Source organism: Leopardus geoffroyi, chromosome A2, assembly GCF_018350155.1.
Source record: "Leopardus geoffroyi isolate Oge1 chromosome A2, O.geoffroyi_Oge1_pat1.0, whole genome shotgun sequence".
Taxonomy (NCBI): domain Eukaryota; kingdom Metazoa; phylum Chordata; class Mammalia; order Carnivora; family Felidae; genus Leopardus; species Leopardus geoffroyi.
The window spans coordinates 39259136-39286665 of NC_059331.1; the positions used below are offsets into that span (position 1 = coordinate 39259136).

Consider the following 27530-nt stretch of genomic DNA (forward strand, 5'->3'; position numbering starts at 1 on the left):
TTTTTTTTTAAGTTTAAAAGAGAGAGGGAGGGAGGGAGGGAGAGAGGGAGGGAGGGGGAGGGAGAGAGGGAGAGAGGAAGAGACAGAGGGGGGGAGAGAACACAAGCTGGGGAAGGAGAGAAATAGAGAAGGAAAGAGAGAATATCAAGCAGGCTCTGCACTCAATCTCACAATCTATGAGATCATGACCTGAGCCAAAATCAAGAGTCAGATGCTTAACGGACTGAGCCAACTAGGTGCCCCTTCCAAAGAGGAAGAGTTAATACCTAGTCTTTTCAAATTGTTCCAAAGAATAGAAAGGGAACGAAAACTTCCAAACTCCTTATGAGGCTAGCATTACCTTGATTCCAAAACCAGACAAAAACCCCACTAAAAAGGAGAATTACAGGCCAATATGCCTGATGAACATGGATGCAAAAATTCTCAACAAGATGCTAGCAAATGGAATCCAACAGTACATTAAAAGAATTATTCATGACGATCAAGTGGGATTTATTCCTGGGCTGCAAGGGTGGTTCGATATTTGCAAATCAATCAACCTTATACACCACATTAATAAAATAAAAAATAAGAACCATATGATCCTCTCAGTAGATGCAGAAAAAGCATTGGACAAAATACAGTGTTCATTCTTGATAAAAACCCTCAACAAAATGAGGATAGACAGAACATACCTCAACATCATAAAAGCTGTATACAAAAGACCCACAGCTAATATCATCCTCAATAGGGAAAAACTCAGAGCTTTTCCTCTACTGTCAGGAACAAGACAGTAGGAACAAAACAGGAACAAGACAGTGAGGTCCACTCTCACCACTACTATTTAACATAGTACTCACAGTCTCAGCCTTAGCAATCAGACAAAAAAAAAAAAAAAGAAAAGAGAAGAAAGAAATGAAAGACATCCAAATCAGCAAGGGAGAAGTCCACTTTCACTATTTTCAGATGACATGATATTCTATGTAGAAAACCCAAAAGACTCAATCAAAAAATAGCTAGAACTAATACATGTTTTCACCAAATCCCGGGATATAAAATCAAGTAATCTGTTCAATTTGTATACACCAATAATGAAGCAGCAAAAAAAGAAATCAAGGAATTGATCACATTTTCAATTGCATCCCAAACCATAAGATACTTAGGAATAAACCTAACCAAAGAGGTAAAAGATGTGTACTCTGAAAACTAGAGAATACTTGGGGCACCTGGGTAGCTCAGTTGGTTAAGCGTCCAATTCTCAGTTTCAGCTCAGGTCATGATCTCACGGGTTTGTGAGTTCAAGCCTGGGGTTGGGCTCTGTGCTGACAGCATGGAGTCTGCTTGGTATTCTCTGTTTCCTCTCTCTCTGACACCCTCCCACTCATGCTGTCTCTGTCTCTCTCAAAATAAATAAATAAACTTATTAAAAGAAACAGTAGAACATTTATGAAGGAAACTGAAGAGGGCACAAAGAAATGGAAAACATTCCATGCTCATGGATTGGAAGAACAAACATTGTTAAAATGTCTATACTACCCAAAGCAATCTACATATTTAATGCAATCCCTATCAAAATACCACCAGCATTTTTCACAGAGGTAGAAGGAATAATCCTAAAATCTGTATGGAACCACAAAAGATCCCAAATAGCCAAGGAAATCCCGAAAAAGAAAAGAAAAGCTGGAGGCATCATGATTCTGGACTTCAAGCTATATTACAAAGCTATACACATCAAGACAGTATGGTACTGGCACAAAAACAGACACATAGATCAATGGAACACAGCAGACCTGGAAATGGACCCACAATTATATGGCCAACTAATCCTCAACAAAGCAGGAAAGAATATCCAATAGAAAAAAGGCAGTCTTTTCAGCAAATGGTACTGGGAAAACTGGACAGCAACATGCAGAAGAAAGAAACTGGATCACTTTCTTACACCATACACAAAAATAAACTCAAAATGGATGAAAGACCTAAATTTGAGACAGGAAACCATCAAAATCCTAGAGGAGAACACAAGTAGCAACCTCTTGGACCTCAGCCAGAGCAACTTCTTGCTAGACATGTCACCAGGCCAGAGGCAAGGGTAACAAAAGCAAAAATGAACTATTGGGACTTCATGAAGATAAAAAGCTTCTGCAAAGTGAACAATCAATAAAACTAAAAGGCAACTGAAAGAATGGGAGAAGATATTTGCAAATGATATATCAGATACTAAAGGGTTAGTATCCAAAATCTATAAAGATATTAAACTCAACACTCAAAAAACAAATAATCCAGTTAAGAAATGGGCTGAAGACATGAATAGCCAGTTTTCCAAAGAAGACATCCAGACAGATACCTGAAAAATGCTAAACATCACTCATCATCAGAGAAATGCAGATCAAAACTACAATGAGGTATCAACTCACACCTGTCAGAATGGCTGAAATTAACAACAAAAGAAACAACAAATGTTGGTGAGGATGCAGAGAAAGGGGAGCCCTTTTGCCCTGTTGGTGGGAATGCAAACTGGTGCAGCCACTCTGGAGAACACTATGGTGTTTCCTCAAAAGGTTAAAAAATAGAACTACCCTATGATCTAGCAATTGCCCTACTAGGTATTTACCCAAAAGGACACAAAAATACAGATTTGAAGCGGTACATGCACCCTGATGTTTATAGCAGCACTATCAACAATAGTCAATTATGGAAAGAGCCCAAATGTACACCAACTGATGAAGAGATAAAGAAGATGTGGTATATATAATCACAATGGAATATCACTCAGCTATCAAAAAAGAATTAAATCTTGTCATTTGCAGTGAGGTGGAGGGAGCTAGAGTGTATTATGCTAAGCGAAAACAGTGAAAGACGTATCATATGATTTCACTCATGTGGAATTTAAGAAACAAAATAGATGAACATATGGTGGGGGAAGGAAGAAGAGAGAAGGAAACAAACCATAAGAGACTCTTAAAAAAATTTTTTTAACTATTCAAAGAACTTTATTAACCTTGTTTCAAACTTTATTCCCAGCCTTCTTCAGCTTAATTAGCTGCAAAGAATGAATTGTGGATAAGCAAAAACTGAAAAGAGCTGCAGTGTCCAAGGGGTGTGGGCTTAAAAATATCAGAGATCTAGATTTTATCAGACCCATGAAGAAAATTTTTAAAAAGCAGTCATAATATAAAATAGCAGCTCCCTGTAACTTCTTCAAGTTTTACCTTCTTCAGAAGTTGACTCAATTCAGTTGGCTTCATTCTTGGAAGCTTCATCAAAATTCTCCACAAGATCTGGAACTTCATCATCATCATCCTCTCTGGTAGCTAGTGGCGCCTTTCCATCCACAGATTGGGCAGAGCTTCGGCCAGTCTTCTTAAACTAGTCAGACCGTCTGCACCAAGGTGGTTTAAGATACCGGGTAGCATTTCTGTCAGCTGCTTTGTCTCAGCATGGCCTGTTCGCTGCCAGGGATGCCTGAACTTTACGGTTGTTAAAGTGGGTCACTGTTCCTTGGTTTGTGAACACATTTGCTTCTTCAACACCAGAGATATTGTTTACCCCTAACTTCTTTAAGGAGAAATGAAGTTTTTTATCATCTGCTGTAGCTGTTTTATGAACCACTTTCTTCTTTCCGTGAGCAGTTCCTTTCCCACCAGCGTGCACTTGTGCTTGCAGTTTGGCGAGTTTCTCCTGGTTCGTGATAGTTTCTTTCACCTGGTTGGAGTGGAAATGGGACCGTGCATGGGGGACTAGGGTTGGTGCTCAGGGGATCTTGGGTGGACCAGCTGAGATTAGGCACAAACATGCTGGGACACAAAGATGGCAGCTAGAGGGAGCTAAAATTTTTTTAATGCTTATTTATTCTTGAGAGAGGGAGGGAGGGAGGGAGGGAGAGAGACAGAGAGAGAGAGAGAGAGAGAGAGCAAGCGAGCACGAGAAGGGGAAGGGCAGAGAGAGAGAGGGAGACACAGAATCTGAAGCAGGCTCCTGTCTGTGACCTGTCAGCACAGAGCCCAAAGCGGGGCTCGAACTCACAAACCATGAGATCATGACCTGAGCTGAAGTCAGATGTTTAACTGACTGAGCCACCCAGGCACCCCAAACCATTAGAGACTCTTAACAATGTAGAGCAAACTGAGGGGTGATGGAAGGAGGTGGGCAGGGGATGGACTAAATGGATGATGGTTATCAAGGAGGGTGTTTGTTATGATGAGCACTGGATGTTGTATATAAGTGATGAATTAATGAATTCTACTCCTGAAACCAATATTGTACTCTATGTTAACTAACTAGAATTTAAATAACACTATCAAAAGACCAAAAAAAAAAAAAAAAAAAAGAAATGAACTTAGCAGGTATATGGGTTTGTATGTCCATAAACAACTTAGTACTAAGATAAGATAAGAATATTTACAGTCTTTGCCCTTGCCTGACCTCTAAAAAGAGTCTGGTCTGCTAATTTTGGTGCCCTCTTCACCGCTATGTCCAGGCTCTATGGCATTGGTTCTCAAAATATGGACGAGGGAGGAAGTCTGTGCGGGCAATGGAACAGTGACAAATGCATTAAATAATAAATCCCTCTCTTCATATCTTTATGAGACAATCTGATTTAGGCAACGTAAATAATTTAAAATGGTACTTCTCAGAAAATAATGTGGCCCAGAAAATATATTACTAAATAGCAGATGGACAAAATGATTTCATCCCTTCAATACTGTGGTAGACAGTGTTTACCCAAAGTGGATGCACCAATCTTTCCCTTCCCAAATGCTGCTTGTTGTGTAATATGACTGAGACTCCACCCACTGAGAGATGGGTCTAAGATCTCTCCTAGTGGGTTTGGGAAGGCTTGTGATCACAGTGGAGGTGACACTACATGACTTCTGAAGGTTGGCCCTAGAAGGCAATGCAGCTTCTGACAGGTTGTCTTGGGGCACTTGCTTTTCGATCTCGCCACCGTGCTATAAGGATGCCACGGAGCCCCATGGAGAGGCCAAGTGTAGATGTACCAGTTGGCAACCTCTCTGTAGTCTCTGCAAACATCAACATCAACTGCCAGAAGCCTTCAGATGGTTTCACGCCCTACCCAGTGTGTTGCCTCCAGCTTTCAAGCCTTTGTAGCCAAGCTCCAGACTACACTCCCTTTCAAATTACTGACCCACCAAAGCATAAGCATAAAGAAATGGGTGCTATTTTACGCCACAAGTTTGGGGTGGTTTGCTACATAGCAATAACAAGGAAAATAAGTATCCTTCCTCATCTTTAAAGATAAAACCACAGCTTTCTTTGTGTGCTCTCACAGCAGTTTTTACTCACCTCTATGAAAGCAAGTATGATTTTATTCCACCAGTAATTACATTTCTATCTGCCTGCCATCAGTTTCTGAGCTTGGCAAGGACAGGGACTTTTACTTATTGATTTCTGTCGTCCCAAAGCATTTGTTGTAGAAATGAATGAATGAATGATTGAAATAGCCTAGAGAACACCACACTTTTGACTTCAATTTCATCGTCCCAAACATGGAGGAAGCTGATAAGTTTTAAAGCTACTGTGTTTGTGAAGAGTCATTACATATGAATCAATACACATGCAATCAATACACCTTCAGAGGCTAAGCTAGAAGCATAGAAATGGAAAACAAGAACACTCATAGTTCTGGTGGCAGAGGTTGGCTGTGCGCCCCCACATCCCTCTGAACCTTGGGTCCCTCACACACATGCCTACCACATTCTATTACAGGTATCTACAACTCTCCACCTAAAGACTTGCTCTCAGCTCCTGAGCAGGGCAGTCCAGACATGCTGGGGGAATTAAAGCCCTGGAAACAGACCTCAGCCAATGATGGATATGAGTTGGAGGATAAATACCCTCTGGTTCCATATACTCTGAGTTGGTATTTTCAGAGCTTATTCTACAATGTTCTTTAGAATTCCCAGGCAGGGATGAGCCCCAGAAACCTTTGTAATAATGCATTCTTCTCTTTCTACTTTTATTCCCTCAATCCCCTACTGATACTCTTGGGATTGCCTTTGAAATAAACTATTGGCTTTCAAATCTACCCAGGGTCTGCTTCTGGGGAAAACTCAAACTCATCAGCACTCTAAGCAACACAGACCAAGTCTCATTGACAAAAACAACAAGAAGAGGGTATGGACAGATAAAATTCACCCAGCAAGTTACAATTCCTTCCAATGGATTTCAACAAATGACTCCAATAAAAATTTCCATGTGCTGTTGATTAAAGATAATCAACTCAAGATTCAGGCCACAACAAACTATAATAGACAAAGGGCTCATTTATACATTAGTCAGGACATTTGGGCTGCAAGTGACAGAAAACGAACACAGACTGGCTCAAGCAAAACAGGAATTCACTACTTTGTGTAACTAAAGTGCCATGGGAAGAGGAAGGTCTTCAGCAGTGGTGGACCCATATCAATATTACCAAAAATCTGTTTACCAACACACAGCTCTGCTTTCTTCTTGGTTGTTTTTTTTTACCATTTGGTAACCTCTTTAAAAACAGTGGGAAGAGGCAACTTCAGATTTACATTCCATTCACTAAGTAACACCAGCAGAAACAGAGATGCTCTTTCTCAATAGTTTCATGCAAAGTCGTGGGCTTGGCTTTAATTTCCGAACTGACAGCTGTGGTCAGGACATTGGAATATGTCACTGGGCAGACTAGATCTGTGACCTCTGTGCAGTGGGGGATGATGCCATGGTGACTCACACCCAAACCATACAGGCTGGCAGTAGCTCAGGAGTGGTTCCTTAAAGGAAATTCACAGTCGGAAGGGGAAGGGATACTACACAGAGAAGCATGACCCCCTAGAACACTAAAACAGACTTGTTGTTTTAAAAAGGAGAAGGGGCGCCAGGACAGGGGTGCCTGGCTGGCTCAGTCAGAAAGAACATGCAACTCTTGATCTCGGCATTGTGAGTTTAAGCCCCATGTTGGGTGCAGACATTACTTAGATAGATAGATAGATAAAATTTTAAAAATGAGAAAGTACAGACAAGGAAAAACAAATAAACTGAACTTTTCAGTTACTCAAGGCATAAAAAGCCCATCTTTTGGGAAAGCCAATTTCTCTGATTTATAACTGAAAAAAGTTGTGGCTGATTATGTATACAAATAAAGAGTGTTCCATGTGAGATGAAATAAGCACATTCTAACCTGTCCTTCTGTTTTTAAATGTAGGTTTCATTATTATTTAGTTATGGTGAGGCCAACAGATTAGGAGATGACCGTTATTGACATGAGAGATTTTTACTCACAGTTTCCAAGAGGAGGGTCATACCATTCCATGAGGGGCCACATGGGGAAGCACCTGGGATGGTCAGGAGGCAGAGGCAGAGGCAGCAGGGAAAACCAGGCAAGAAGATTTACTCTAGTTTCTGTGGGAAGGAACACGAGGGTCAAGGTAAGCAGGCATGGAATTGGCTAGTTTGAAAAATTTCAGGAGGCTCTAGGGTATAGGGGCTGTCCTGAGTTGTCTGGTGTCTGACTCTGGGGTGATTACAGCAGGTGGATCCAGTAGCCCAAAGCGTTAGACTTCAGTAAAGGAGGTGGTTGGGGGTATGGGGTTTGGACTCTTTAATTTGCATATGAAAAGTATGCTCCCAGGTGAACTGTTGAAAATCTCTAAGAATTAGCTAATCCTGAGAGGGGTAGTCCCTCCCCAGTTAGCAAGACCCTAGACACCAGAACATAAAGAATAGGAAAATATAGTTAATATACTTTTTCACTGAATGCAGCTATACAACCTGGAGAGATTGCATCAATCAGCCATTTGAGGACTCTGAAAAGGAAGTAGTAGCAAGTGGGCTGGAAAAGAAGACCAGAGTTTGAAGAACCATCAAACCGGAGTTTACTCTTTTTCTCTTTCTGGTGTCTACTGGCCTGAACTCAGCACAGTCTAAAACCTGGGACTGAACAGAGAGAGCTCGAGGAAAAGCCCTTTAGTTCTGGCTTGAAGACAGAGAACGAGGTTTCCTGATACTTAGAAAGGGGGGAGGAAATGACTTTTCTTTTTCTCATTCCTTCTTGTCTTTTTTCTATTCTCCTGTACCTCACCCCACAAGCAGTCTTGGCATACTAATGGTGCTGCTGTAAGAGGCAGCACTGGAGGCCTCCAGGAGCCTAAAACTCTGAGGAAGGGAACTTCCTCTCCAACAGGAGGCCCTGTGGTCCCCAGAGATAAGGCAAACTCCTGTGGCTTTCTTACCCTAAAACTTGGCTCCAGATGTGAGCACAGCTAGGGGTTGTGCATGCCAGACTGGGGTAAATAAAACCCCAGTTTTCTGTTCAAATCAGCAAAAAGAGGTGTTCAGGGAGCTGAAAAGTGTCAGAGACAGCCAAGAGAGAGGAGAAAGTTGCTCATGGACTCCTAGGCTAACCTCTGAGCTATGCATTCCTGATTGTGACCTAACCAACATACAGAGACTTTGGAACTGAGCTATGGAACAGACTATACCCAAGTCCCAGCTGAGCCCTGGGTGGTGAACATCTGGAACAGATCTAAATAGCACTGCAAAAGGATTTGAAAACCGAACTGACCTTGAAACCACAACCCAAAAAAAACTGGTTGGAAATTGAGGACCGAACCCAACTGGGTTGATTAACTGCTAAAACAAAAACATCAACACTCTTCATAGGATTTAAGTAAGATTCAGAGTCTCATAATATTTAAAATGTCCAGGATACAAACCGAAATTACTCTGAATGCAGAGAATCAGGGAAATTTCGACTCACATGGGAAAAGATGCCAATGCTGAGATAACACAGAGGTTAGAAATATTTGAAAAAAGGCTTTAAAGCAGCTGTTAAAGAAATGCTCCAACATTCCAACAGGAATCCTGGGCACTCCTGAAATAAATGGAAAAATAGAAAGTCTCAGAAAGAGAAAAGAAGATATAAAGAACCAACCAAATAAAAATTTTTAGAACTGGAAAATACAATAACCGAAACAAACTCACTGGCTGAGTTCATCAGCAGAATGGAAATGACAGAGAAATCAGCGAACATGAAGATAGATTAGGAGAGAGTATATAAGTTGAACAAGAGAGAGAAAAAAAGATAGAAAAATAAACAGATCCTAAGGAACCTGTGGACAATCCCAGAAGGTCTAACATTCCCATCATTATGTCTGAGAAGTGGGAAAGAATGAAGAAAACATATCTGAAGAATGACAACCTGAAAACTTCCTGAATGTGGCAAAAGGCCGAAATCTGCAGTCAAGAAGCTCAGAAAACCTCAAATAACATAAATCTAAACAAATCCCCCCTCCACACACACATAATAATAAAACTCCTGAAAACTAAAGAAAAAGAAAAAATGTTGAAAGCAAACAGAGAACAATGGACACACTACCAATAGTTATCCTATAGAAGAACAAGAATAGAAGTGGTTGCAGAATACTCATGAGAAACCAGAGTCTGGAATGAAGTATAACAATATACTTAAAGTGCAGAAGGAAAACAAATGTCAAGTCAGAATTCTATTCTACTGGAAACAGCCTTGGGAACAAGGTGAAATAAGGACATTCTCAGGTGAAAAAAAAAAAAAAAACTAAGAGAATTCATTTCCAGCAGACCTGTTCTAAAGGAATTTCCAAGTAGTTTCTTCAGACAGAGGCAAATTATATCTGAAGGAAACCTGGAACATCAAGAACGAGGAAAGAGAAATGGAAATAGTAAATTTCTGTGTAAACATAACAGGACTTTTCTCCCATGAGTTTCTTAAAGTATGGTTGATAGTTGAAAGCAAAAATTATAACACTGTCTGATGGAGTTTTCACTGTATGTAAATAACGAAAAACATATCATAACAAAAAAACCATATCTACTGGTAAGGTTTCTATATTCAACCTGAAATGCTAAGATACTTAAAAGTGAAAAGTTATATATATTGTAAACTCTACAGCAATCATTAAAATTACTATACAAAGAGATACAATCATAAAAACAGAATACATATATCCAAAGTATGCTCTCAGACCATAATGGGCTTTATCTTGAGTTATGCCAGGTTAGTTCAATATTTGAAAATCAATGTATTATTCATTGTCAAAAAAAGAAAAAGTACATGATCATACCAATTAATACAGTACAAGCATTTCACAAAATTCAATGTTCATTCATAATTAAAAACTCTCAGCAAACTACAAAAAGAAGGGACTTTTGTCAGCCCAATAAGGGACATCATTGAAAAATCTACAGGAGGGGCACCTGGGTGGCTCAGTCGGTTAAGCATCCGACTTCAGCTCAGGTCATGATCTCGCGGTCCGTGAGTTCAAGCCCCGCGTCAGGCTCTGGGCTGATGGCTCAGAGCCTGGAGCCTGCTTCCAATTCTGTGTCTCCCTCTCTCTCTGCCCCTCCCCCATTCATGCTCTGTCTCTCTCTGTCCCAAAAATAAATAAACATTAAACAAAAAAAAAAAGAAAAAAAGAAAAATCTACAGGAAACATTACACTTAATGATAAAAGATTGAATACTTTCCTCCGAAGAATGGGAACAAGGCGGACTTCCTCTACTTCCCTTCCTATTTGACACCATACTGGAATGGTGCAAGTAAACTATCCAGTGCAAGTAAATAAAAAACAAAAAACAAAAAAAAGGAAAATAAACAAATAAAAGTCATCCAATTTGGAAAAGAAGAAATAAAGACAAGATGAATTTACTACCTAAATGTTAAAAAAGGATTATATTTCTATGTAACAGCAAAAAGGAATTGGAAATCAAATATTTCTAAATGCAATTTAAAGTAGCTCAGGGGTGCCTAGATGGCTTAGTAGGTTAAGCATCTGACTTCGGCTCAGGTCATGATCTCATGGTTCATGAGTTCGAGCCCCACATTGGGCTCTGTGCTGACAGCTCAGAGCTTGGAGCCTGCTTCAGATTCTGTGTCTCTCTCTCTGCCCCTCCCCTGTTCATGCTCTGTCTCTCTCTCTCTCTCTCAAAAATAAAGAAACATTAAAAAAATTGAAATATAGAATAAAAGAGCTCAAAAGTGGAAATACTTAAATATAAATCCAATAAAACATGCAAAGGATCTGTGTGCTGAAAACTACAAAATGTTGATGAAAGAAATCAAAGAGGACCTCAATAAATGCAAAGACATACCATGTTCATAGACTGGCAAATAACAAGTAAAGATGTCAAATCTCCCCAAATTTATTTATACATTTAACATAATCTCAATCAAATTCCCAACAGGATTTTTTGTAGAGATATAAGTTGATCCTAAACGGATATAAAAATGCAAAGGAACAAAAATAGCCAAAATGATTTTGAAAAAGAAGAACAGAGTTGGAGAAATCACACTTTTCAATTTTAACTTTTCTATAAAGCTTCAGTAATTGGCATCAAGATAGGATAGTATTGGCAAAAAAAAATGTACATCAATGGGACAGAAGAGACTCTGAAAATAGACCTGATGCTATGGCCAGCCAACTGATGCCATTTTAATTGAAGTTTAATTCAAATACAATGAAATGCATAGACCTGAAGTGTGCAAACTGAAGAGAATGACCAAGTCATATACACACATGATACACACCCAATAAAAAGTATTTCCATATCCATTACTCTAGAAAGTTTCCCTGCACTAAATTTATCAATTGAGTCTGTGCTAAAAGTGCAGAGGCAATTCAATGGAAGATTGTTTTCTTACTAAATGGTGTTGAAACATTTGGACTTCATATGTGAAAAAATGAATTCCAATATAAATCTCATGTCTTATACCAAAATTAACTCAAATGAAATTACATATCTATGATTCTTTTTTAAGAAAGAGAAAGCATGTGAACAGGGGAAAAGGGCAGAGGGGGAGAGAGAGAGAGAGAGAGAGAGAGAGAGAGAGAATCTTAAGCAGGGTCCACACTCAGCATGTATGTAGCCTGATGGAGGGCTTGATCCCATAACCATGAGATCATGATGTGAGCCGAAATCAAGGGTCAGACAGTCAACCAACTGAGCCACTCAGGTGCCCCACAAAATCATATATTTAAACTTAAGACAGAAAATTATCAAACTTATAGAAGAAAACATAGGGGAAAATCTTTATGATTCATAACAGAAAAAGAATACACTGGGCTTCATCAGAATTAATAATTTGTTCCAGGAAAGACACTGTTAAAATAACGAAAAGGCAAGCTACAAAGTAGGAGAAAATATTTACATACCACATACCAAAGACTTGTATCCAGAATATATTAAGAACTCACAAAACTCAACAGTAAGAGAACAAACAATCCAGTTTTTAAATGAGCAAAAGATTTGAACAGACAGAGGAAATACGCATGACAAAAAAGCACATAACAAGATGTTCAACATCCTTAGCCATTAGGGAAATGCAAATTAAAAACATCATGAGTCTGTGTCTCCCTCTTTCTGACCCTCTCCCGCTCATGAGCTTTCTCTCTTCAAAAAAAATGAACATTAAAAAAATTTTTAAATAAAAAATAAAAAAACATGATGAAATGCTACTAACCACCTATTAGAAAGGGTTAAAAAAAAAAGATAACTGACAACGTCAAGTACCGGCGAAGACAAATTGCAACTAGAACTTGGGGCGCCTGGGTGGCTCAGTCAGTTAAGCGTCCGACTTCAGCCAGGTCACGATCTCGCGGTCCGTGAGTTCGAGCCCCGCGTCAGGCTCTGGGCTGATGGCTCAGAGCCTGGAGCCTGCTTCCGATTCTGTGTCTCCCTCTCTCTCTGCCCCTCCCCCATTCATGCTCTGTCTCTCTCTGTCCCAAAAATAAATAAACGTTAAAAAAAAAAAAATTAAAAAAAAAGTGCAACTAGAACTCTTACACATTGCTGGTGGGGGACTACAATATGGTACAGCCTTTGGAGCAAACAGGGAGGTAGTTTCTCATAAAGTGAAAAATGTGCCTACTAGTTGACTCCTGGATCCTCCTAGGTATTACCCTAGATACATGAAAACTTATATTTATGCAAAAGCCTATACACTTATGTTTATAGCAGCTTGACTCATGATTGCCCAAAACTGGAAACAGCCAAATGCTCTCCAATGGGGAAACAAACAAACTGGGTTACATTCATACAATGGAATTCTGCTCAGCAATAAAAGGAAATGGACTATGGATATAAGCAACAGCTTGGATGAATCTCAAAGACATTATGCCGAGTGAAAGAAGCCAGTCTCAAAAGATTATATACTATATACTGTAAGATTCCATTTATATAACTTTCTGGAAAAGATAAAATGCTGGTGATGGAGAGCAGATCAGTTGTTGCCAGGGACAGGGGTTGGGGGAAGGGTGTGCCTACAAAAGGATATCATGAGGGAGTTTTCTCGGGTGACGGAACTGTTTTGTGTCCTGAGTGTGGTGTGGTAGTTACGTGAATCAATACATGTGTTAAAACTCACAGATGTGTAGACCCACACAAAAAGCCAATTTTACTATAATTTCATTTAGAAAGTAAAATTTTAAGAAACTTATAAAGTAAAAATGTTTCCAGTGAAACAATCAAACATATCAGGAATACAAAACTTCTCCAGAAATGTGTTATTCGTAGGTAAAGCTGAAAGGGAAAATAAAATTAAAAAGAAGTAAGTATTGCCTTGAGCAGTGATTCTCAAACTTCAGTCTTTATAAGAATCATCTGGAGAATTTGTTAACATTGTTTATTCTGGACCTCACCCTATCCCTACCCTTTGAAAAATACTTGGTTGGAGCAGAAAAGGTACTAGTTGTTAAGTTACCTCAGCATGCTGTAAAATGCCTGATTAAGACCCAACTGGACTTACCGTAAACCAAAGCAGATGCTTCTGGATTCAGTTAAGTAATTAGGACAAAATTTTCCTTCAGAGAGTTTATATTTGCAGTGCTTAGGCTGGTAAATTGAGACACATAAATAAACCCTCTCCTACCAGCAGAACTAAAGCTTTTTTTCCTCCTTACAGATTAAGGCAGTTCAAATGAGATTCCTTGAGTTTTCCTAGGCAGTCACCAAAGAGCATGAGCCTTAAAAAATGAATCCATGATTAAATGACTTGCTCCAAGTTATTGATGGAAGATTAAGAGTTTGGTTGTTGTTGTTGGTTGGGTTGGTCTGGCCAGGAAGGGAGATGCAATTGCATAGAAGTAACCAAACATGGAATTTTGAATTCTGGGAAATAATGTCAAAAACATGATTTAAAAAAACTCCCTCTCTTTCCTACACTTACAGTTTGATGTTAGCCTAACTTAGTTTCAATTTTTTTTTTAACATTTATTCATTTTTGAGAGACAGAGAGAGACAGAGCACAGCCAGGGAGGGGCAGAGAAAAAGGGAGACACAGAATCTGAAGCAGACACAGAATCTGTCAGCACAGAGCCCAATGTGGGGCTTGAACCCATGAACTGTGAGATCATGACCTGAGCCGAAGTTGGACGCTTAACTGACTGAGCCACCCAGATGCCCCTCAAATTTGTTTTTAAAGTAACTCTGAAAGGCCACATCTAATTTTTCATGACTTTCTTAATAAGAGACAGGAAAAGTGAAATAAACTCCTAGCTTGCATACAGTTCTATTATTTCCAAAACATTCGAATTACTTTACGTTTTGAGATGATGTGAACCAAACAGCTATCTGACTTGCCTACATTTTAGAAAGAGCGGAAAGTGAGCAGGAGTTGGTTGTTCAAGGCACTAGTTTCATGAGAGTTTCATGAACAGAGGCCTCAAAGCTCCACACATCAAAACGGCAACTGTCTTCTTCAGCTCACATGGCTTTGCTCATGCCAAGAATTTTGAACCCAAAGCCACAGGTTGACCTTCCAGGGAGGTAGGCCCAGTCTATCTGCCTCCTGCCCAAGGGAATGGCTTGGGGATTTCAAGCGACCAGAGCAGCTACACTATCACACCTTGTCTGAAATGTGTCCCTCTTTGTAGGATGAAAAAGAAGGTCCTCTGTTCTCTTTACCTTTCAGCAGAGGAAGTGGGTTTGGCTCAGCAAGGGAGGTGGATGCAGACAGGAAGGGAGGAGATGTAGGCCTGTCTTCTCTCAGTCTTGCCAACACCAAGAAGGGGAAAATGCAGGCCAGCATGCCTGTCACGAACAGCAATGCTCAAAAGTACAAAATGGGGACAGCCACTTTGAAAAATTTCTTACAAAACTTGCCATATGAGTCAGCAACTGCACTCCTTGGTATTTACCAATTTGTTGAAAACTTACGTTCATACAAAACATGTACACTAATGTTTACAGAAGCTTTAGTCACAATTGCCAAAACTTGGAAGCACCAATAATGCCCATCAATAGGTGAATGGAGAGACAAACTGTGGTACGTCCATTCAATGGAATTTTATGCAGTGATAAGAAGAGCCATCAAGCCTTGAAAAGACACAGAGGAATCTTAAATGCATAATCCTTGGTGAAAAAGTCAATTTGAAAAAAGCTACATACTATAAGTCCCTAACTACATAACATTCTGGACAAGGCAAAATTATGGAGACAGTAAAGATGATCAGTGGCTGCCAGGGGTTCAGGGAGTCAGAGGAAGGCAGAAACGGGTGGAGCACTGAGGATTCTTAGGGCAGTGAAACCTTTCTGGATGATACTGCAAACATGGAAACATGTCATTATACATTTGTCAGAGCACTTAGAATGTAAGACACCAAGAGGGAACCCTAACAAACTACTGTGGACTTCAGCTAATGCTAATGTATCAATATTGGCCCCCTCAACCATAACAGATGTACCACACTAATGCAAAGTGTTGAGGAGTTAACACTCAGGGGCAGAGGAGTTAATAATAACTGGGGGAAGGGGTTGGGGTGTGAGAGGATAGGTGGTAACTCTGTACTTTCTAATCAGTTATTCTGTAAACCTAAAATTGCTTAAAAAAAAAAAAAAGCACAAAACATCTGTCAGGGGTCTCTTGCCCTGGCCAGAGCCCTGGTTGTGCCTCAAGGTCACCAGGGCCCACGGCAACATTTTGATTTGGCTTGCTTCCCTGATGGCTTGCAGCCCTGACTTTTTCAAAGCACAGTGGCACCCCAAGAATCCTTGCTGCCTGAGCCTAGCGCTGCCTGACTGCGCCTTCAAAATCACCCCAGGCAACAGGGGAGGCTGGGTGGCTCAGTCGGTTAAGCCTCCGACTCTTGACTTCAGCTCAGGTCCTGATCTCACTGTTCGTGGGTTCGAGCCCCACATTATGCTCTATGCTGATAGTGGGAAGTCTGCTTGGGATTCTCTCTCCTCTCTCTGCCCCTCCCTTGCTCACTCTCTCTCCCTCTCAAAAATAAATACATAAACTTAAAAACAAAATCACCCCAGGTGACAGACGACCTCTGCCTATGGCAAGAATCTTTCCAGCTTCCCTCACCACTTTACCCACAATACCTGGAGCTTTTGTGTCACCAAGTGACAACTTCCTCTTCTATAAAACCAGAGTAATAACACAATCTATCTTTACGGCTGCTCTCACGCAATCTGTATTTACCAAGTACTTCCTGTGGGCCACCCACTACTGTAGGCACTTAGGGATACGGTTGTGAAAAAGAGACAAAACTTCCCCCTGTGTGGGCCTCCATTGTAGTGAATGGATTAGATGAGACAACGCAAGGAAGTTCTAAGCATAGTGTTTGACCCACAGCGGGTGCTCCAGAAATACCAACAACTGCAAAGGTGAAGGCCACTGCATCCATCAGGACAAGAGCTGTGTTTCCAGGCTTGGAGGAAATGTCTGTGCAAACACCTGCAGGCAGACTGCAGAGGCTCCCGGCTCCAGCAGGTGGCAGCAGCTGCAGACACATCCCTGGCGGCCCTGAGCCCTGGCTAAGGGGAGGAGGGATGGCCTGATGAATTCGAGGCTCAGGCTCTTATCCTCTGGATCACAACAAAAGCCTGTTCTTTCCAAGGAGTGTCTGGTGAAAACACAGCTCCTTATCTTATCGCCATCTCTTGCTTTGTCCTTTGGAAAGTAGCCACTTAACCCTCTGCAGCAGGGATCCTTCTCAGCCCTGCAAGACAAACCTGAGGTTTCAACTGCTGAATTTTCTAGCTGGAACAGACTTGAGAATTCGTAGGTTCAAAGGTTTGCAAAGTCAAGTGCCTCCTGGGGCCAGGCAGTAATGAACAACTTCCAAAATCCTTCCTGGCTCCAAGGAATTGGGGGTGCTGTCACCACAAGTGTGGAGGGAGCCACATATATGGACTTCAGTGTGACACTACCATGTTTTCAAAGCACAGTGGCATCCCCAAGAACCTGTCTGCCATCTGGATTCGCCCAAGCCCTTCAGCCTGACGAGTGACAGCTCACCGCAGTTTCCTAAGTTGCAGGACCTCAGCAGGGCTGGAGAGGTGGTTGCTTGCTCAAGGCCAGCCAGTGAGTTGGGCATAGCCAAGAGATGAATGGAGTTCCAAATGCTGGGTCTGCCTGTGCAGCTACGCTCATAGCCATGAAGTGGTGTGTGTGTGTGTGTGTGTGTGTGTGTGTGTGTGTGTCTGTGTGCGCGTGCATGTGTGTCTGTGTGTCTGTGAAGAAAAGCAAAAAATATGTTAAAATATGGTACGTAGCCCAAAATTGCTGTGACTGATATAACTCCTCAGTTATAGATGATAACATCGCCACCAGGAGCAGAGGATGTTGATGGGCATTTACCATGTGCCAGGCCTGGGCCAGGATTAATGCATTTAATCCTTACAGCCTCCTGGCCATGAGGCAAATATTCTCACCATCCCCATTTTATGCATGTGGAAATCAAGGGCACTGAGCAATCTGCTCGGAGTCGCTAAGCTGGAAGTGACAGAACTTCCATCCTTCCTTGGCTTTGAGAAGGCAGGTGATCAAGAGAGGGCTCCCGGGGCTCATCGTAGGGAAGAGTTTGGAGGGATGGTCTCCTCAGAGGGTGGAGAGCCAGGACCCAAGCCTGCTGGGGTTCTGAGAGAACGTCACCTCCCTACATAGCCTGCAGTCCTCACACCTGTCTACATGCTCAGGTACCTTCACTGCCGAAGGTGACATAATGACACAGGAAACAGAAATTGGCCTAGACCAGAAAAGCCGTGGGAGGTAGGACCAGAAAGTAGTTCTGGCCTCCTGGCAGGAACTAACCCCCAATGAGCCCTGGGGGATCCGCTGAAGCAGTTGTCTCCAGGGAAGCTGCAGAGGCTTTGGGAAGGAGGTGGGGGGAAGGCCTGTGGTCTCACGAGGCCACCAGAGAGTGGAGTATGGAGGTGGAGCACGAGGGAGAGGGTGGCCAGAGCCCCTTCTTTATTGATATTCCTTTGAATGTCCCCTTCTCACAATAACTAGCTGCCTCCCCTCTTGCTTCACACTCAGACACACCCTAGATGTTTAGCACTTTTCTGGCATTTTCCAGTTTGCCAGAGCCCTCAGAGTTACAATGCTATAGCTAGGCTATCCTTCCTCAGCATTAACTAGTTTATTCCTTAAGTGATCACTTAACGTCCCCAAGCCTCAGTTTTCTCATCGGCAACATGGGTGTAATGATATTTAGCTTATAGTGCAAGGCTGCTGAGACTGTCACAGGGAGGAGTCCAGTGCCTAGTATGGTGGTGATGTTAGGTGGTGACAGAGTCAACTCTGTCAGTCACTGTTATGCTTTCTCAGGACAGTCTCCTGTCTTGACCTTCCCATTCCCCCAAAACAAACACAGAAATAAAAAAATCTCTTGGTTCTGCAGTCTGGGTGGGCTTTTTCAATGAATCAAAAGCCAATCAAGAAAATGAATTCACAAAAAAAGTGTAAATGGAAAATAGTAGTTGAATGTGTTTCCCCTCCAGGGTAAGATTTGCATTTTAACAGAATTTCTCAATGCCTTAAGTTCAAAGAGCGAGGAATGGAGAGGGTTTCAAGAAGAAATTGGGTTGCTTGTACAAATGAGCAGCTCAGAGGCACTATGGTTACGATGCTGAGGGAAAGCAGGAAGCAGAAAGCAGAACACGATGCCTTGTAACTGGGATTCACCCCCTTCTCACCTCCACCTTCTGTACACACACATCCCTCCCCAGTCATCTACAGTTACAGACAACTGGAGTCAGAACTAAGCTTTTTCTCCCTACACTATCATTTGCTAATATGGAAAATGGCATCATCACCATAATAGCTATGTCCTAGGGTTATTATTGTGAGGGTTAAATGAGTTAATACATGTCAAACTTTCTAAAACTTTCCAACATCTAGGAAGCACAACGTAAGGGTTCATTGTGTTAATTACCAAGTTGGCCCTCGTTCTGAGTTCTTGCAACAGTGACGTGTAAGTGAATGTTCCTCCTTCTGTTTGAACCTGCATTTGAAGATATGTATACCATATTTTTTTGAAATCTTGAAGGCCTCTCTAATGCCTTTCACGTTTTGATTCAGGGAGAACTAATAGCTTAGCTATACTCTAATAGTTAAGCATAAATCAACTTGATGTACTGGGAAAGACACAGGGGCAGATGATGATTCAGTGCTCCTGACCTTGGAGCTATGTGACCCCGGACAAAGTCAGACCTCTCTGAAACAGAAAGCATTCATAGAGTCCTTTGAGGATCAAATGGCATCATAGATGTAAAAGAGTTTAAGTAGAAAGCTATTATAACTATAACTACCATGTGGACTTCTAGAAGCAAGGTCATGAATTCTATGACCATTGAACTAATTATCTCCCCCGCTTCTGGCTCCAGCCCTGGAGCTCAATATTTCACAATTTGATGCTAAATTTGCTCATGCTACTAAGACAGAATACCATAGACTGGGTGACATAAGCAACAGACTTGTATTTTTCACACTTACAGAGACAGGGAAGTCCAAGAGCAAGGTGCTGGAAAGGTAGGTTTCATTCTGATGCCTCTTCTCTTAACTTTTAGGCAGCCACCATTTCACCAAGTGCTCATATGACCTCCTCTTTATATGTGCACTGAGAAAGCAGTGAGCTCTCTGGTGACTTTTCTCATAAGGGCACTAATCCCATCATGAGGGCCCCACCCCATGACCTTATCTATACCTAATTACTTCCCAAAGGCTCCTATCCAAACACCATCCCACTAGGGGTTAGGGATTCAACATACAAACATTCACTCCATTATATCACCCACCAGTAAATGCTGGTGGGGTGATCAGGCTGCTGGTATGTCCATTGTCCAAAGCTGGTCTGTGGAGATATTCTGGCTTAAGAATGAGAGCAAGAAAGGGGACACACACAAGCTGACATTCTTCTTGCTGATAAAGGAAGATGACAAGCCTTATTCTTGTGCTATCACATCTGGCCATGGTAGGGAACAATACGGTACCAGGGTGTCTTATTGAGAACAAGGTATCTGGTAGCAAACAATGCCTTTGCCTCATTTTGTGGAGTTATTTAATATCTCTGCACTTCAATGCTCTCATCTGTAAAATGGGGACAATGATGTGTAACATCATGTTACACATCTCACAATGAGCTGGAATCATTTAGCAGAGACCATGACATGGTTCATGGCAAGTAAACGGCAGTCGTGAATCTAGGATACCTGAATGAAAGAGGGACATTAAGAATTTTGCTGCAGGATGGAAGCTCAGAAGAGCTTAATCTGTGCTTGGATCTGAGTTCTTGGTCAAGATACTTAGCTGGTCAGTTTCTCCATTTATAGAATAACCAAACCAGAATTTCCTAAAGTGCATCTAAGGAGTATTCATCCCTTAAATGTCCTATAGGAATGCAGCCATGGCCATGAGGTTTTGGGCAAAGCTTCATTCCCTCCATCTCTGAGAGTCCCACGAGGAGTGTGCTGGAGCTGATGGTGAAGTTTTCAAAACTTCTCTAAACCAGCTATGTATTAAGTGAGGTCACACTGGTAGCCTCAAATAGTTATGGCGGGAGTATAAACTCCAGACATTGACAAATGCTCAAAATCAGGGTTATGTTTTTTCTCAGCTTGTTGGTAAGCATTTATCAGCACACCACTGACTTAAATACATGTTAGCTTATTCATATCTCCAAGGAGTTCAGTAATAAACTCACTGAACTGATGTTTCCCAAACATTTCAAACGATCGGACCACTTAATTGACAGTGTTCAGAAAACCTTCTGGGAAACGCAGCACTAGATGATTCCATGGCCCTTTTATTCTAGCATTTTCCCATTAGAGGATGCAACTACTGAGTCACTGAGCTGAGAGGGACCCCTGTGGCTTGAAGCTCAGTTCAGTGTTCACTTCACCATGCTTACTGACGAAGTATCCTTCCACAATCCCATGAGATTTCCAACTGGTGTCCTTGGCACAGGAAGGCTTCCTTTGCATTCTTCAGGTTTATGAAATGTACTGCCTGCCACAAGCCTTTGCACGCGATGGTCCTACTGTCTAAACACTAACCCCCTTCTAGTAAATACCTCCTTATCCCTGACATGCATCTTGAGATGCATCACTTTTTGGGGGTAGAGTTAAGTCTTCAGTCAATGAGCTTCTGCTAATCCCTCAGACACTTCTGTAGTGTGCTGTTCTTTGCCTTCAGAGCACTAATCTTGTGGTAGCTGAAATGTGGCCATGAAGTCTTTTCCAATCAAATTCACTTCCAAACCCCTTGCATCTAGGCTGGACTTGTAACCTGCTCTGACACACAGAATGGGGAAGCCTCTCCCCACTCCCCCAGCATGTAGCCCTGAGACATTTACGCTCATCAGCTCAGGACAGATGGAGAAAGACTGAGGTAATGCCAGTCTAATATGAAAAACCTGATTTTGAAGGGAGAAATAGCCCTGAAAGTCAGATTATCTTGTGAGAGAAGATTTCCCAGATTCTTCTGTTCTGCCTTTGTCCATAGTTCATGATCCTAGAAGGGCAGAGATTTTTGATTCTCCTGATAACACTTCTTCATTGTGGATAAACTTATGGGAAGTTTAAATACTTTCACACAGACAGTGCAGTATCTTGCCTGTGTTAGCTTAAGCTACATGCTAGGTGAAGACTGCTGCCCAAATGAGAAGTGTATACACCAGAGGCACTTGCTTTGAATCATAAAGACCAGATTCCAGAAGGACTTACAGTCCATAAGTAGAACAGTCTTTGCTCATTAACAAAACAAATATCAGAAATGTGTTTTCACTGACAAAATAACGGGTTTTAAATGAATACATTAGATGCTATAAATGGGTTCTCATTGGATAAATCAGTGGTATTCAAGATATAGGTCTTAGCCAGAGTCTTGTAGAGATAGTTCTCTGTCCTTATATGAATAGAGTGCAAAGTCTAATGGAGACTGGAGCATGTTCTCGTAAGATGATACTGGAGATTTGATTTCTTGATGGTGCATCTAGGTTAGCATCCCAACTACTCATGTGAACCTTCCACAATAGCTGGAGTTAAAAGGGCAGAGATCTACAACTCATGCAGCTTGCAAAAATGTTTTGTTCAAGCACTTTTATGCCTGCTTATTAAAAAATATGTTTAAATAATGTGTCTAATGTGCATGACACAGTGTGGTTGGAAACTTGCCTTCAAATGCATGAGTTGAACCCTTTGGTTGCCCTGGGTTTTGTTTTGTTTTGTTTTTGCTTTGACGCTCTTTCCGCATCATGGCAAAGGGAGGGAAAACTGAAGCAGAGAATGGCAATTTCATTGAGCAGATGTGATGAGACTGGAGTTAAGGTAGATCTCATGGACTTAACTTACAGAGAGGCAGATATCATGGACTTAACTCCAGAGAGGTGGAAATCTGCATAGGAGTCTCTCAGAATCTTTGACTGAATACCAAGTGGCATGTGCACAGGACAAGAATCCACAAAGGGAGGCAAAGGAAATTGACAGAGATTATTGTATGTGTAATTGAGAGACCACTTTGATAATTCTGGGCACTCAGTTGACACAAGAAAGACTATGCATTAGGGGAAGGGTTGCTATCAACCCAGAGTTAAGAATATACTAGACCAAACATAACAAGTATTTTTTAAAGCTTCAAAGGATCAAGCTGATCCATAAGGAAGTTAACTGCCTTCCAGACAAAACCCAACATTATTTAAAGGAAGGCAACAAAATCCAGACATTTGACAATGCATCATCCACAATGTCTAGCACATAATAACATATTATTAGATACGTGAAGAAACAGGAAAATGTGAAGGAAGAACATGAGTCAATAATTGAAACAGACCAGAAAAGACAGAAGTGACATAATTAGGAAACAAAGCTTTCTAAACTACTAATATAAATGTGGCCAAGGATATCAAAAGAAAATATAAACATTATGAAAGAATAGACTGTGAGTCTCAATAGGGAAATGGAAACGATAAAAAGGAACCAAAATGAAATCTAAAAACTGGAAAACACAGTATTCACCATGAAATTCACTGAATGGCATTAACAGAAGGTGAGATACTACAGAAGAAAATATCAGGGATTCAAACTAATGAAACTGAAGCAGACAGAGAAAAAAAGCTGAAATAAAAGTAACAGAACAGAGCTTTAATGACCTATGGGATAACATCAAGTCTAACAAATATTCTCAAGTCCTTGAAGGAGAGGAGAGTGAGAAATGGACAGAAAGAAAAAAAAATTTTTTTAACATTTATTTATTTTTGAGACAGAGAGAGACAGAGCATGAACGGGGGAGGGGCAGAGAGAGAGGGAGACACAGAATCGGAAGCAGGCTCCGGGCTCTGAGCCATCAGCCCAGAGCCTGACGCGGGGCTCGAACTCACGGACCGCGAGATCGTGACCTGAGCTGAAGTCGGATGCTCAACCGACTGAGCCACCCAGGCGCCCCAAGAAAAATTTTTTTTAGGAAATGTTAGCCAAGGGGCACGTAGGTGTCTCAGTTGGTTAAGCGCCTGACTCTTGATTTCTGCTCAGGTCATGATTTCACAGTTCCTGAGTTTGAGCCTCACATCAGGTTCTCAGCTGACAATGCAAAGCCTGCTTGGAAATCTCTCTCTCCCTCTCTCTCTGCCCCTCACTTACTCGTGATTACTCTCTCTCAAAATAAATAAACATTTTAAAAAGAAATTTTAGTCAAAATCTTTACAAATTAGATGAAAAATATAAACCCAGAAATTCAGGAGGCTCAACCAACCTGATGTGGGGTAAATGAAAAAGAAATCTACACTAAGACATGTTATGAGAAATTGGCTGGAAATCAATGATGAAAATAAAATGGTAGAAGCAAAGCAAAAAGACACGTTACATACAGAAGACTCAGAAATTGTGATTGACTTCTCATACAAAACAAAACAAATCAAAAAACTACAACATGAACCAAAAAACAGTGAGATGGCATTTTTAAGTGTAAAAGGAAAAAGTCTGTCTACCTAGAATTCTACGTCCAGTGAAAATATCCCTCACAACTGGAGAAATAAACTCATCGTCAGACTAACAAACACTAACCAAATTCATCACCAGCAGAACCTCATGAAAATGGAAGTTCTTTAGGAGAAGAAAAACAGTAACAAATGAAAATCAAAATCTACACCAAGAAATGAAGAACACTTTAAATGGTAATACCATTAAATAAATTTCTAACTTCTAAATAATTTCTAACTTCTTTACAACATAATTGACATTTACAGTAAAAATAACAACAACATATAATGGATGTTATAACATGTATGTAACTAAAATATCTGACAACAATAGCAAAAAGAATGGGGGGAAACAAATATATTTTTGTCAGTTTCTCACACTGTGTGTGACGTGGTGTAATGTTATTTGAAGGCACACTGTAATGAGTCAACAACGCATATTTCAAACCTTAGAGCTACTACTAAATAAAACTATTTGTTGAATAAATGAAAGATTTATTCTAGGTATTAAAAACCTACTTCTTATGGAACTGTTGACTGAATTAGATGTGACATTTGTCTTCTCCCAAACACTTTGATTCAGTGGGATAAAACAGCGGGCAATTTTCACAAGGGCAAAGGAAGGATGAATGGGGAGTAGGATAGGGTAAATTTTCTGCTTCACTGTGCCTAATACAATGCTCCAATTGTTAGAATGTCAAATTAGATTCAGCCAGACAGTACTGTAAATTCCAAGGGAAACAAAATATTCCAGGAAAGTCTTCCAGCCAAGACCTTAGCTGGCCTCCTGTGGTGACATTCCATTAAGAAATATTCCAACTTAAATTTTATGAAAGGATTAGAATTGACAAAGTGTCTTGCCTGCTAATGTAAATACGTGAAAGAAAATGAGAAGTTTTTAGAATAGGACTTTTCTTTCACTTTCAATGTCTGAGGCAACACCTCTTATATTTTCTCTTCTGGCTTAGGTCTTGATATTTATTCTGCACATTTTGTAAGTGCTGTGCAGTAGGTTTCGGAGAATTACACTCGGGGCATTAGATACTGATATTGCTGGGCAAATGGAAACAAAGCTTTCTTGATGGTAGAAAGGATAAAATCTATTACTATGGCAAGTTACTATTCATGGTGTGACCCCCAAAGCATATATAATCAAAGAACTAATGTATTTCTACAAAGCATTATCTATTTCTCCTTTTCATGGGAGGATAGATTAGCCAGGTCACAGAGAGGACTAGGAATGGGGTGGATCCCAAGTAGACTGGTTTTGAAAGGCATGGAGTTGAGTGATACCCACCCTCTCCCTTCTTCCTAGAAGCTTCTCCGCCCTTTTCTCTAGTCTTCTGAATAGAACTCCATGGTAGGCTGTTTGGAATCAGCATAACAGTGTGTGTAATTATAATAATCATTTTGCATGCATGTAGCTCTTTTCTTCCAAAAAAACTCAAGGGCAATGTTGAATGAAAAACACAACTCTCAGAACCTTGGTCAACTTGTAAATCAGGATTCCTTAACTAGGGGTTTGAGGCCAACCTTGGCTGTGGGAGCATCAGTGAATTGCCTGAAATGGTTTGGAGAATATATTCATGCATTTCCCCCCCCAAGAAGACGATTCTCAGATTTGTTGTGGGAGCAGGGGGACAATAAGGTCCAAAAAAAGAATAAAACCCATGGTGGTAAAAGATGCATTTCTCTTTCAAAAATTAAGAAGCAACACCAAATATTGCATCATTTAATGTGATCATTCAATCACTGGAGCTAAGAGACAGAAGAACAATAAACACACTGAGTATACATTTTCTGTCTATGAAGTAAATATGCACCTGTTTTATGGAAATCATTGCAGTTTGGAGAATGTATGTGCTTTACTGAAAGCAAGCAGTTTTAAAGGTTCAAAGGGGATGTAAACCAAAATATTTCAGTCGCTGAAGTCCTATCTGTTTCCATTCCTTGTTCCTGTTATCACAGATGAACAGTCTGTGCCACCTACACTGGGCTTCATGTCCCCCTACCTTCAAGGACAAAGCTCCAGCACCCCTCCCCACTATCTTCTCTATCAGAGTTAGGTGAACCATGGCCTCTAGGTCAAATCTAGCTGGCCTTGGTTGTTCCACTGTCTGCAAGCTAAGAATGACTTTTACATTTTTAAATGGTTAGGGAACAAAAATTTTAAAAAAGAATAATATTTTTGATACATGACAATTACATGAAACTCAAATTTCAATGCCCATAAACATTTGGATATTATGACAAGTCAAACTGCTATGCCAATTTCTCAGGGTTTACTCTCAATTTCTTCCATACCTCCTTACAGATGGGAAACAGATGGTTTTTGGACTGGCACAGGTTCCCAGATGCACTGGGGAGCATTGTTTTGGAGCACCCTGCTCTGGCCTCCTCTGGCTGTATTCCTTGCCAGGGAGTGAGGATTCTGCAGTACAAGGAATGGTACCTACATGGAGCTGGCAACCCCTGGAGATCATACACCATGTATCCTGGACCCTGGAGTCCACATTCAGAGCCCATATAGCCTCTTCCTTAGGTTCATGCTGGCCACTGTGTGTACCTCTAACCACAATGGGCACCTGTGTGCAGTGAGCTTTGGACAGGAAGAGAAGGGGAGAGGGCTGTGGGCCTGAGCTTGCTCTACACGTACTGCCATGTTTTGGTGCAGAATTCCAAGTAGTCTGGAAAGTCTTTTGGTCATGATGAAAGTAAATTTCAAGGTAGGAAGATAGAACCTTGCTCATTTAACAGAGTATTAGCTTCATTTATAACTTCTAAATTTTTGGACGTATGGTATGTAGGCTTCCATTTGAACTCTTGGCTGGGGCCCCAAAAATGTTAGAGGCAAGTGTGTCCACATGGTTTACTTCCCTCAAGGTTTTGTTCAGCTCATTTTCTATGTTAGTTCTTAGATCTGCTGTAACGAAGCACAAAAAACTGGGTGGCTTTGAACACTAGCAATATATTATTTCACAGTTCTGCAGGTCAGAAGTTCAAAACCAAGGGGTTAGCAGCACCCTGTTTCCTCTGAAGGTGCTATGGAAGAATACATCCCAAGTCTTTCTCCTAGGTTCTGGTAGTCTCAGGTGCCCCTTGGCTTATAGATAGCCACCCTCTCCCCATGTCTCTTCCTATCATTTCCCACTCCCCCCAAGTGTGTATCAGTCTCTGGGTCCAAATTTCCCCCTTTTAGAAGGATTTCAGTCATACTGGACAAAGGTTCATCCTAATGACCTCATTTTAACTTGATTACCTCTATAAAGACTATTTTCAAATAAGGTTTCATTTTGAGGTACCAGGGGTTGGAAATTGAACATATCT

At 41.0% G+C, this 27530-nt stretch overlaps 1 pseudogene; it reads right to left on the bottom strand.

The window, feature by feature from the left end:
* Nucleotides 1-2977: 2977 nt before the first annotated feature.
* The window catches only part of LOC123607210, a 181325-nt pseudogene continuing 156772 nt past the window's right edge, over nt 2978-27530 (bottom strand).